Here is a 13,505-nt window from a genome sequence, read left to right as displayed (position 1 = left end):
AGGCAACAGGACAGGTGCCAAGGTCAGCCATGACTTCATGAACTTGGGGGATACTTCCTGTGGGCAGGCCAGGGAGTCCTGCCCACAGACCATTACTCAGGAGAAAGAAGAGCAAGTCAGGCACCCCAATACATGCCCCAGGACTGACCTCTGGGGAACAGATCAAGAAAACAAGGATGTGATGCCCCATGGGCTCACTTGGTTAAAGCAAGGTGTGAACTCAGGCTGCCCCAGAGACAGAGGCATCCATTTTTTCAATCAGCCACAAGCATTCTTCAAGGATCTCCTAGATGCCAGGTTTAGGGGGAAGATGAAAAAAAAATGATTCTTTGATTCCTGGAGACTCCCTTTTCACCTTGGCTATTAGGGAGCTCAAATATTGACTTAGTCCTTAATCACAATGATCTGTGTCAACCTCTATGTTTGACATATTTGTGTCTTTTTCCTCTTGAATTTTTATGTATTATGATTATTATTGTTTGCTCATTGCAGCATAGTAGTATGCGTGTATTTTATTGTAAGCAACCTTAAGCCCTATCTGGAAGAAAGTAGAGTATAAATGAAAAATCAAATAGTAGGGTCTGGAGGAGCTCACAGACCATTAAAGGGGAGTTGTGGGAACATCCTGTGTCTTTTCTTTTCAGTTGGAGGTAACCTCAAGCTAAAGGGTGTGGATAAAGTGAATTTTCTGGGGCTTGAGGGCCTGGAAACAAATTGTGGAGACAGCCCCCAGCTGTGGTTGGCCCAAACTGTGGCTCTCTGTGGCAGGAAAGTGGTTCAGGTTTAGAGAGGAAAGCCCTGACTTTTGACCCCAGCCCTGGGACCCAGGGCAGCTCCTCTTGCCCTAGTGGGCCTCGGTCTATCTGGGTTGTCAAGTGGGTATGAGGTGGGGCTCGACTTTGCCTCTCATGGGGCTCCTCCAGTGAGTGGGTTTGAACAATTTCTCTGATCAGAACCGGTTTGCCCACTGTTCTTGCTGCTGAGAAGTCCCTGGGAGGGTTTGCTCAGACTCCAGGGCTACAAAGGTCCCCTATTGCCAGCTCCTAGAAGAGGAATCTGTGTGTTATAAGAATGGCTGTTCCTGGTGCCAGAGAGACCCACTCGCCACCTGAGGCCTGGTGCCCTCTGGCTGCTGCTTCCCGCACTGGCCTGGACCCCTCTATGTCACATTCCCAGCATCCCGGTGACTCAGCATGTGTGTGGAAGTCTCCCGACTCTCTGGGGCAGCAGCCTGCCTCTCAGCATGGGGACGCCCTCCCGAAGCTGTGGAGCTTGTGAGCCAGCTGATGGGAGCTTCCAGGGGCATCTCCAACCTGGAAGCGGGCTCAGTGGGCCCTGACCCGCCCGCCTCCCAGTGATTCCGTGCAGACGGCATCCCGGCCACAGTCAACACGAGCACGTGTTCTGTGCCACCTGCTGGGTTGAACACCTTATTTATTCCACACAACAGTCCGATGAGAGGTACCATTATCAGCTTAATTTTACAAATAGGGTAACCGAGGCACAAAGAGGTTGGGTCACACCGTTAGAAAACGGTGAATTATCAAAGTTGTCCGATAATTGCACGTTGTGGACTCTTATTCATGCATTCCACAGGTGTGTATTGAGTTTGTACCGCGAGCCAGGTGTTAAGGGTCCATGAATGAATGAAAGAGACCAGAAGCCCCGCCCACCTGAAACGGACATTCCAGAGCGGGGAGACGGGGCATCAGCAATACACACAGTAGACAAGGAAATGATGTAATACAAGGAAATGATGTAATACAAGGAAATGATGTGAGAGGGTCGTGGGTGGTAGGGGGAAAAGTAAAGGAGAGTAAAGTGGACCAAGGATGCTGGCGAGCGGAGAGCGACGCAGTTTCAGTGGGATGGCCAAGCAAGGCCTCGGGACAGGGAAGACTTGAAGGAGGAGCCACGTGACCCTCTGGGAGAAAGACACACACGGGCCCTGAGAGTGAGGCTGGCGCGTTAAGGACAACAGGGGGCGAGTGTGGCTGGAGGGAGGCTGAGGGGCGTGAGGACAGAACTGAGTTGCCGGGGGGTGGGGGGGGGGAGAAGTTTCATTTTTGGGTTTGGGGGATGATCCAGAGTTCAGTCCCGGGCGTGCTGAGTTTGAGCTGCTGATGGTACATTCTGGGCCGAGCTGCTGAGCCAGCGGCTGGCCCTGGAGTGTGAGGAGAGGCCCAGGCCGAGGCCTTGTCTCCGGGTGTCCTGGTGTCAGAGCTTCGGGGCTGCCAAGGAACGGGAGCCGTGGAAGATCAGGCCACTTGCAAGAGGTGAGGGGCAGGGCTGGGACCCTCACCCCATGCCGTTCCCAGGGAGAGGAGCTCCGGCCTCTGCCGCCTCCTGGCGACAGCCAGCAAGGGAAGGGGCTGGGGCTGACGGGGACAGGGAAGGGAACTGAGGCCCAGGTGACGTGCCTGGGCTGGTGAGGACAGGCAGCGGAGCGAGACCCCAGGCCTCCCTGACGCAGGGTTCAGAGATGTGTGCATGACAAGATAGCACCCGTGGAAACGCCCTGACAGGTCTGGAATGTGGGAGTGAGTGTGGTGGTGATTATTATTTGTCCCATCGCCTGGCCAGGGGCGCATTTCAGCAGAATTGCCCTCTCACCCAGTGAGCTCTGGGGACCGGCTCATGCTCTTCCTGCTGGGAGAGGCCCAGGCCCCTGGGTGGGGGCCCCACACTCAGTCCCTGCCTCCCTGATTCATTCCAGGTCTCCTGGAGGCCTGAGTCACTTTCTTTCCAGGCGAGAGCTGCTGCCTGTTTGGCAAATCCCTGGATCCTGGGGGAGGAATGGGAACTAGAGGCCAGAGTTAGTTGTGTGTATAGGTGAGGTGGGGAGCCACCCACATCTGCCCCAGATCCCTGCCCCAGCCTGCAATTCACTCCCTTGTCTGTCCAGCCAGCCAGCCAGCCATTCCTGGGTAACCATCTCCATTCGGGTACACAGTATTGTGCAGGTAACAAACCCTTTCAAATTGGTCTGTTTTGCAGATGAGAAGATAAAGGCTCAGAGGAAGGAAAAGGCGGGTTCCAGAGCGCCCAGCTGGTGAAGCGGCCTGCCGGGGTCCAACCCCAGCTTGTGCGACCCCAGGAGCTCTTCCATCGACAGTCTCCACTGTCCCTAAGTCTGGCTGCCATTTTCCAACTTGGCCCAGATTCTCTGCTCTGGGAAGCAAGCTGTGACCTTGGGGAAGTCTGTCGAGTCACCCTGAACTTTGGCTGATGGGAAATGGAGACAGGGGCCCACGAGGAACAGCATCCGGGATGACCATGCAGCAGGGCTGGGCAGAAGCGGTGGGAGAAGTCCTGGCGGGCGGGTGCTTAGCAGCAGCTCCGTGGAAACAACTGGAACATCACAGAAGAAGGCAGCTCTGTAGAAAGCATTCTGGGGAGGAAAGCAACCAGAGGAATGGAATGAATTGTATTCAGGGGCTGGGATCATAGGGCATGTGTATGGAGTCAGGGAAGGTCAGATTGCAGAAGTTTCTGAATGCCTTTGGAATGTCCTGGGCCTTTCTGCTGAGGGCCTAAGGCGCCTCTTCCTCCAGGAAGCCTTCCTGTGTTAACCCCGCTGGCTCCTCAGCCCTAGCCGGCTCTCCTTCCTTCCCTGGCATAGCCTGTACTTAAGAAAGAAAGCACGAAACTTCCTGGGTCATGCCCTGTCTCTAGGGAACAGGGCATGGCGTAGCTCACCAGGCACCCACACAACTGAGAGTTACCAGAGACTTTCCCAAGAAGGAGCAAGGCTCAGAAGGAGGGCCAACCCCACGACAGATGGATTGTGTTTTACCTGAGGTGTATCCAGAAGTCTCTCCAAAGATCCCCAACCAAATGTCATGGTGCCTGGAATGCGTGAAGTGGAGATTCACCCTTTGGGCTAAGGCACACCCCCTTATGACAGGTGAATTTCCTTGAGAAGGGTATGGCTGTTCCTATGGCTGGGAATGCCTCAGTTTAACACTTTCCTCCCTGGGTGGGTGGTGAGGGTGGGATGAGGGAGCAAAGGAGAGGAGGGGCAGCCTGAGAATCCCACAGGAAGGCAGGTGGCAGAGGCACCTCAGGCCACCTCACACCTGTGCTGTGGGAGGACTGGGTTCATTCAGAGGCCTCCCAGTAATCCGTCCCCACATTTCACCAATGCTCCAGCAGCTAGGTCAGCTTCTGCCCTCTTTCAAGGAGACTCTCGGATGGCCTTGGGCTCCCTTGTTACAGGGAGTGTAGGGGCTGATTTAGGGGAGGCTGAAAAAGAGTTCTTGGAGCCCAGTTCTCCTTAGCAGGCAGAGCTTAATTCAGGGAAAGCAAACAGGACACCTGTCAGGTAGCCAGTCTGTAGAGGGCATAAAAGAGTCAAGCCTGCGACCCCATCCTTAACTGCCCAATGCAGATTAGCTCCACTCCCATGGAAACGGACAGTGCCCTTGGGCAGAATTAAGAACACATTATGCCCGTCTATCCCGGCCGTGTATTTTTGCAATAAGTATGCACAAGTTGCGTGGTGCATTTACACACCACGCCTCTCACCTGGGACCCAGCGTCAAAGCTGCCATCAATCAAAATCTTGCAACCACGCGTGGTGCACACGGCCCTGCTTTTTGGGAAGGAGGGATTTGTTTTGCCATGCAAGATTAAAGGTTTTGACCTGACCTTTAAAAGCAGATCGGGTTTAGAAAAAGGAAGTCTGAGAAAGGGAAGGACATGGCCAGTGGACGACCATGAGCCAGAATAAAAATGATGTTTCAATATATTGTGAATAAGACGCAGTAATCACATGTATATAAGTTAGAGGGTGTGGTTAACCGTCACCAGTTATAAATAATAGGAAGATGGGGAAATAAAGGCAATGCCAAGTAAATTAAATTAAATTGCATTTACTGCAAATAATTGATTTCCTATTCTGAACATAAAGAAAAAAGGATGTAGTTCATATGAATTGAAAATCTGTTTCTTCAGTTCCACTGAATGAAACTGAAGAACAAAATGTATAATGGTTATTGGGACATGACATTATTAGCTTTCTCGGGTGGCCTGGGTGCCCTGTTTTTCCTTTATGAGGATGGCTGGTGGTGGAGAGGCTGCTTGTGGGCGATTGGAAAGTCATCATCTGGGAATGACACAGTCCCCGTTTGTGATAGGGTAACGCATGCGCTTCTTATTCGTGCTTTAAATAACAAGGTCCAGCAGCAGGTTTAATAATTACTGCGATTTCAATTTAGCGATGAGTACTTACAGTATTTCAGGGTATTTTCCCAACCAATGTGGTATGAAAATATCTGATTTCTACTGGGGACCATGTCACAGATACTTTGGTTCACTTCCGTGGTTTGTGGCCTACAAGCATAATTAAAAGAATTCAGTTAGGGGTTAGTGAAAATAAAGGTGCAATTTTTTTCTCCATTGAATTCCCAAACCCTCTACATTGTATGCATGGATTCCCAGGGGGTCTAGGGACCCCAGGGTAAGGATCCTGGCCTCTGAAGCTCCGTCTCAGTCCCAGCTCACTGGGCACATGCCCGGAGAGTGAGGCTTTGGGGCTCAGTCCCCCTCTGACCCTTCTTCGGTGCTGGTATCTTGTCTACCCTGTGTCCTGCCTCCCCACATCCTCCTCTGGTGGCTGCTGCTCGTGGCTTTGCCCATATCTACCTGCTTCCACATCCTCTCTGACACTGGGACCCCGGTCTGGCCTGCTGCCCAAGCCTCCTGACTGGTCCCCTGCTCCTCTCCACTGGCCTCTTGTTGGTGGGATGGAGATACCAGTTCATCATGTCACCCTTTGCTTAAAATCCGTCAGTGGCTTCCCAGTATATGTAAGGTAGGAATGAGAGGCGGACCTGGGCTCCCAGGGCCTGGCCCTGCTATACCCCCACGCCCACCAGTCTCATCTCTCACTGACCCCTTTCACTTCTTGGCTTCTGCCCAGGGCCCGTCTGCCCCACCTCACCTTTAGCTGCTCCCTCTGCCTGGGGCGCTCCTTGGTCAGCTCTCGGTCAGATGTGACTTTCTCCAGGAACCTTCCTGCTCTCTGCAATGCTCCTGTTCCACTCTGGCTGCTCCGCTCAAGGCCGAATTATTAGAACGTGCATTTTCTCTCTCACACCGGGAATGGGTGGAGGTCCTTTGACATGACAAGGGGGACTCCGGGAGCTTCCAGCGACCTGGGAGGACTGAGGATCCCTGGGAGAACCCTGGCTCGAGGCCTGTGCTGACTTCAGGAGCTAACGCTGTGCTGGGAACCCCCGGCCACTGGCCTGCGGTGTGGGGAGGGAGCAGGCCGCCCTCCCACGTGCGGCTTCCCCGGTGTGGGCTCTCCTTGCAGCGTGACCTTTGGTCCAACGCCCCTAATGCGGTCGCAATTTTACTTTCCTTCGATGAATTTCATCTCCCTATCTAGACTGTAAGTTCTGAGGAGGCCCAGATGGTGTCCGTGCCTGGCCCCTCGCCTGTGCCTGGCACACAGCAGAGCTCAGCAGTTGCTATTGATGGAATGTGTGAGTTCTCCCTTTCCGGCGGACGGGAAGAGCCTGTGGATGCTCACGGCTCCCCTGGCCCCTTCGGAATCTGCACACTCTCAGCTGGGCTTACGTGGGTATGTCCCCACTCACTGGCTAAGTCATGGCTTACTCGTCTTGTAGGAGGGTTGCCGGTGACTCAGACCCGGTGCGGCTGGGCCTGGCTCGGAGGGAGCTCCCTGGAGACGGAGTAGGAAACGTGCTCAGGAAATGTGTGCCGAGTTGAGTGTCAGCCGAGCTCGGAGGCAGAGGGTTGGGCAGGATGGCCTGGTTGGAGGAGGGTGGGCCTTCAGTGGAGGGAACAGACAGGCCAGGTGCCCGAGGTCAGGGTTCGATTTGGGGTCAGTCTCAGGGGAAGGTGCCGGAGAGTCCGAAGGGTTCCACACCCCGTGATCTGGGCTGGGTGCTCCAGATAGGATCCCGGCACACCCCTGGCGGCCTGCCCCCACCTGCTTCTGGGGCGGGGGCAGCAGGTGGGGCCCACTTATCGCCAACCGGGCCAGCGGGCGGAGCTGGCCTGGCTCTGGGGAGGTGGCAATCATGCAGGCACTCCTCAGCAGAAAGTCACCTCGTTGCGCAGCCCCTTCCTGGGAATGAGAACTGAAAAGACCTGGGAGACACGGGGCCAGAGGGCCGCCACCAGGTTTTGGGGTCTGTGGAAGGTACTCAGGGTCCTCTCAAACTGGGGGCCTGTGGCCTTCTCTCTGCAGGACATGCAGAGGGGCAGGGCTCAGGCTCGATCAGTCCTGGGCTGTGTAGATCTTGGCCTTCTGGGGTCTCGGGAAGCAACTCCTTCTAGGCCTTTTGGGGAGGGTCTCTAAAATCACCTCTAATCAGTAGGCCTAGACCAACTTCAGTTACAGTCCCCGGAGGTCTGCTAGGCTCCAACCTACATGTGACAGTGCCCTTGGCCAGGGTCAGTTTGGGGGCTGAGTGCCCTGGGTAATTCTTTAGGGGGGCTGTGGTCGCTCACTTCCTTCTGGTCAGGGTGGGCAGGCTGAAGCCTGTCCCTATCACTTACTAATTAATTTTCTTAAACACAAAAACCTTTACATAAGCCTTGTGGGCATATCCTCAGAGCATACGCTGGCAAGTATTTTCCCACACATCTTCACAAATGAAGACATGCTCTCGCATGACCACAGACGTAACCAGGCTCCCGTGCACCAATGCAGAGACTCCATGCAGAGGCGCACGCATGCGCCTCACAGCCTGGGCAGCCTCCACGTGCAGACGCCGACCCCAGTCCTGTGCGGGGAGGTGGGCAGTTATGCCAATTTCCTTCCAGTCCTTTTTCCATGCACTTAAGACACATACTTCTGGTTAAACTGTTTGTACAATTCCGTCTCTCAGGTCATGAGATATTTTTTATAAACATCATTTTGAAACATTGCATAATCTACTATCATATGGGCGGACCATAATTGATCAAGATCAATCCCCTATTATTGAACATTTAAGTCGTTTTCAGTTTTTCACAAGACTGTGCATAAATGTTTCTCCACCTAACAGATGATTTCCTTGGGCTGAACTCCCACAAGTCACAATACTGTCAAAGGGTAAGATTTTTTCCCCTCGCTTTTATTGATACGTAATTGACATATAGAAGGGTAAGACTTTTTTTTTAAAGGCCTTTGATAAATATTGCCAACTTTCCTGAGCTGGTCAATTTATATGCTCATTGTCTCATTCCCTTGCCAAAACTAGATACTCTTATTTCAAAAATTGTTAATTTCGTGTACAAAAAAACTTTTTTTGGTCCTTCTTTTAATTTGCATTTGTGAATTATTAATGATTACAATCATTTTTCCGTGTTTGTTGGTCATTTATTGTTAGGGCAAACATGCCCAGTAAAGAATGTATTTTATCTGTTAAGAGATCACAGGGAGACATCTGAGAGCCCAGGAATTGTGAGACAGGAGGGAAAAGGGCAGGGCACAGCCACGCAAGGAATGACAGCAATTTAACACCAAAATGGTGGAAGAGTCACCAAAATGGTGGAAGATTCAGCTCCCAGTTGGCCTTGAGGATTAAGAGGTTTGACTTCTAACAGACCTTGAGCTTCAGTAGATGCTCATTGCAACAGCGTGATCAATAACATGCCCGCAGGCACCATGAGAGCCCCAAGGCTGACCACAAAAGGCCAAAGAATGGGCGGTGGCCCAATTCCTGGGGACCCCAGCCCCTTCCCCAGAGTAGTTGGAATGGTCCCACCCGTAGGTGTGTGAAGCTACTGAGCCCATAAAAACTGGCGACACCGCGCCTAGCAGCCTTTCTCGCTCCCTCCTCTTCAGAGACGGCCCGCACTCTGTCTGTGGAGTGTGTACCTACTTTTACTTTAACCTGAGCACCCAATTCCCACACCTCTTTCCCTGCCTTTCTCTTGCCTTACACTCTATGCAGTATGTATCTCTCTAAATAAATCTACCTTTACTCAACTGTGGCTCTCACTTGAATTCTTTCCTGCGCGAAGCCAAGGACCCACACCTGCGGGGCACGTCCCAGGGGCTCAACCGAGACCTGGGACATGGCCCTCCTCATGCCCCACATCCAATTTCCTGCAACAGTTGGACTTGGAAGGATATCTTTCTTCTGTCCCCTGGGACTCACCTTTGGGTTGCATTTTAAAACACTGGGATAAAGACATAAAAGAAAAAAAAATGGTTTGTCTTTATCTGTAGCACCGCCTGGCCACAATACCAATTCCCAGCTCAAGAGCTTGGCCTCTTAACGGAACCCTAAATTATAACACCATGTACCAGCTAAATTCTTTCTATCACAACTTGGGCAGATGGTCTGAGGTCTCGTATGTCCAAGCCTTTGTGGCTCTCTCTCAAAACTTAGATCGGTTCTGTAAGACAGTGTCTGATTAGAACTTGTACTGGTCTGTCTGTGATGGCCACGCATGCATATGTTTTGTACCTGCATTCTGTCTTGTGAAATGGGAAATTCTGGTTCTATTCCACCATGAAGCCCTCTTGGGCAAATTCTGTCTGGCTGGGAAGATTTTAGTTACTAGCATATGACTAAGATAAAGATGGTATTATAATAATATTCTTTACACACCAGAGAAAATTGGTTTAGTGAAGCTGTTTGAAAATTCCCAAACTGGTTCTTTTTGCAAATGCAGTTCAAAAAAAAAGAAAAAAAAAACTAGCTTGATACTTTTGCAAAATTCTGACCCTGAGGGAACAAAAACATTCCTAGGAGAAAAGAGATGTGAAAAGAGACAAAAAGCAAGCCAGATACATGGCCGCCACCATTGCTCATTCATGCCGGGACCAGAGATGCGGCTCCAGAAATAATCTAAAGGCCACCAATCCTTTCCCCGTTCCTGAAACCTCCCCTTCTTAAGACACTTGTGAATATCAGGAAAAACCCTTTTTCTGGTCCTTAAGGGAACAAAGTCATTCTAGGAGGAACTTGCCTTTGAGATGCAAACGTTCTTGGTCATCTCTAGGAATCCTTATCTCAACATCTTTTTAAAATGCAAATTTCAGGAAGGGGTGATAAGTGATTTGGAATTGGACCTGTTAAGGCTGAACAGAAATCTTGTCTCTTTTCCATAAATATTAGTGAAAAGGATTTCACAATCTAGATGACTTTGATTTGTTCCATTTGCCAGAAACCCAAACTGAATCCAACCTCTTTTTGTAACTGGTGGGTTTTACATCCTTGTGCCCAATTCCTAGCTAAAATGGAAATGGGAACTATGAGGTCTCTGTGTTTTGTGTGTTTGTATGTGTGTCATAGATGTATGCACAATCTTATGCAGAGTTAAAGTTAATCCATCTGTTAGGTTTATGGTCAACTAACCTATATCCACTACTTCTGGGTTACCTTGGTGGATTTCTCCACTCTAATAGTCTAATTGATAGTCTCTTAGGAAATTTATTCAAAAAGAAAGAAATTATAGCTCAGTTCAGGCCCCTAGTGTTGCCAAAAGTTCGACCCCCATCCCTGACGAGTCAAATCGAAACTCAGACAGGGTCTTAGAACATAGAAGAAAAGAGACAGCTTTATTACTTTGCCAGGCAAAGGGGACTCACAGCAGGCTGGTGCCTTCAAAACTGTGACCCCCACCATGGGGATGGGGCACGGTGGTTATTTAGCCAGAGCTCAAACAATAAAACATTGATAACAATCAACAGAATCGTTTTCTGGTCATAAGACTTAGAGTGGCCTCATGATGTCTCCAGGCGACCAATTCTCTAGAGGCCAGCGGTGGTCAGTTGCTCCATCTCGTTATCTCATAAGTGCTCTTGGCCTGGTCTTTTTGATAATTTAACTTATTTTGTAAGGTTACAGTTCCGTGACTTCCTCCCTGGAGAACGACTCAGAGAGCAAGCATGATTATTGCTTTTGATTACTGAAATAAAGTAGAAACAGTAAAATTAACAGCTTTAGTTTTAACAATGGGCCTGGAACTGTAAGTAGCAATTGGTCAGTCAGGTCAATTGACCGTTTTAAGGGCGAGCATAAGAATAAGCAATCTGTTAGCCTAAGTGCTGCCATTTTATTAATTCTCCTTCGCTAGCGATATTACTAGGTGTGATTCCCTCACCTGGCCAATTCATACCTGCTCTGTTCCTGGCCATAAATATGAATTTTTTTTTCTAACGTTACTCAAGCTCAATCAGAGCAACAAGTAGAAATCTGAAGCAGTTAACCAGATTTGTCATTCTATAGGAGATTCGTGATTATAAGGCGTTACTCTAGATATGGGGAGAAGCAACAAGAGGGAATAAATTCCTGGACCATAACAGGCTAGTAAGACATGTGGTCCGGGGACTTTGCTACTGTTAGTAAGGCCTCGTCCCGTAACAGCACACTGAGTGGCCCATCAACAAATCCTCGCCTGATCTCGGAATGAGCACTCTTAGCACGTGGGGCGAAATGGTCATGAAATGCCTCTGAAGCCACGGTCAAATTTATGATCATGGGGGCACGTGCCACCTGCCTCTACAAGGATTAAGTCTCAAGCCACTTAAGTCGCTGACCTTTAGCGCACCCTGGAAGGAGCTCAGGGTGGAAATCAGGAACGGGGCGCTCTGTGCTCTGGGAAAACTGGCAAAACAAGCCTTCAGATAGATATTTTCAGAAAAAGCTTTTATGAGCCCAAATTCTTGCATGTCCTTATATCTAGATAAGGACCAAGGTCATTAATGGTGACATCTACTTTGGCCATTAAGGAGAGCTGTCCTGCAAAACCATGTGGCTCTTAACATCCTCAGTCTGATGTTTACTACTGTTTAATCACTAAATAGGTCTCTGACTGGTTCTCCAGTGCCTTTTCCTAGATCCTTGAAGGGGTAAGTTCTTCCTTTACAGACATTCTCAGATTTCTTCTCTGTTTATACTGGGTTTAGCTATTTACCTTGGTATACACTTACTTTTGTGTTGTATCCCTCTCTGACAACGATTGTCTCTCTTTGGGGTCCAAGAACTTAGGAACAAATACACCCATCCTAACAAGATTACCATGAAACAAGCCAACATCCTGGTGATGCAACTGTTGGATGCCATTGGAGTCTCCTTCTGCTCCCACCTTTAAGGCTACCGGGACCTGGCCTCATAACCCCAGATAGATTGGCGCGATAGTCAGGGACAGTGCGATGCCTGCAGTTTAGCAGGAAGTAGATACAGAAGATGAGACCTTCGCCCCTATGCCAAAGATTTGTCACTGCTATTCTGTCAGCGGGGAATGTGGGGCCAATCATGTCCTTCCAAGGCCAATGACCCCCATTCCTGGGCTCTCAGTTGTCTGCCTGTGACCCCTCAACAGATAAAGTACATTCTTTACTGGGCACAAACTAATAGCCCCAAGTAATGCTTAATCTCACAATAGCTTAGGCTGGCTTGTTTCAGCCCACCTTGTCAGAGTCATAAATCCCCCCACCCTTCTCGGACCCTAAACTTCTTACCTTACCTACGATCAATCAAAGATTTGTGCACAAGCCGATCAGGCACCTTGTGACCCTGCCTTGTAAAAGACCCCAACAACCAACCCTCAGGGCTCACACAGGCACCCCTTGTCTGTGTGACATACTGTTTTCTATGGCAGCATACCCCTAATTAACTCCTTTACTATTCTCCTCCTTCATCTCTGCTAAATTCATTTACCAGCCAGCAACACTGGCCACTATTGTGTCCCACAACATCTATATTTCCACTCTTTTTCTATTTAAGTCATTTTACTGTTCATCTATTTTGGTCCTAGCTTTTTTTTTCATATTGATTTCTAAGAACTGTTTGTATATTAAGGACATGACTCTCCCTTTACCAGTCATATTTGTTTCAAAGATTGTTTCTATGTTTCCTACTTGATTTTATATATATATATATATATATATATTTTTTTTTTTTTGAGGGGGGAACATAGGGAAGACTTACATTCTACAGAGTAAAATCAGAGTTAAAATGCTCTCCTTCAGAACTGCTCCATTCACTTTTAAGGCTGCTCTTGCACATTCCAGATATTATCACTTCTGTTTTCTTCTTGTGTATATGTGGCTTCATTTTACCTTCAGCCTTGTAATCATTCATTTGGGAAATAGGAAGAGATGACATTATCCCTGCCCTCAAGGAGCTTGCAGGGAACAGAGCAGAGACAGTGCTGAGCTTATCACTGCTGTCATTGTGTGGCAGAGATAAGATATGCAGATAGGGGTTCAGGGAAAGGAGAAGAGTGCTGTGTGGAGGAGATGGGAAGTGCATGGAGGGAGTGCTCAAGGTTTATCAAATACATACCTAGGCTTATTACATGACAGGCATTATTTCGTCCTTTATCAATATCAACTGATTCAACCCTTATAATAATTTAGAATTTATCTTACTCCTAATATACCTATTTTACAGATGAAAAAAACTGAAGCCCAAAATGTATAAAAACTTACCCCAGATGGTATATGGAAGGGCCAGGATTTGAATTCACAAAGCCTGGTTGGGTTGAAGGAAAGCAGGGGTACTTATGACTAAGGGACTTGAATGTTC

At 49.2% G+C, this 13,505-nt stretch overlaps 1 long non-coding RNA gene across 1 annotated transcript; it reads right to left on the bottom strand.

The window, feature by feature from the left end:
- Positions 1–1,425: 1,425 nt before the first annotated feature.
- LOC123619362 (uncharacterized) lies at positions 1,426–6,901 on the bottom strand. Its single transcript, XR_006727953.2, has 3 exons — positions 5,945–6,901; positions 5,234–5,334; positions 1,426–3,391 (listed from the first exon to the last, which is right to left on the bottom strand). It is a non-coding gene; the product is annotated as an uncharacterized LOC123619362 (long non-coding RNA).
- Between the last annotated feature and the right edge of the window lie 6,604 nt (positions 6,902–13,505).

Source organism: Camelus bactrianus, chromosome 15 (assembly GCF_048773025.1).
Source record: "Camelus bactrianus isolate YW-2024 breed Bactrian camel chromosome 15, ASM4877302v1, whole genome shotgun sequence".
NCBI classification, from domain to species: Eukaryota; Metazoa; Chordata; class Mammalia; order Artiodactyla; family Camelidae; genus Camelus; species Camelus bactrianus.
Note: the sequence above shows the minus strand (reverse complement) of the source record. Positions and strands in the feature narration are given on the sequence as shown.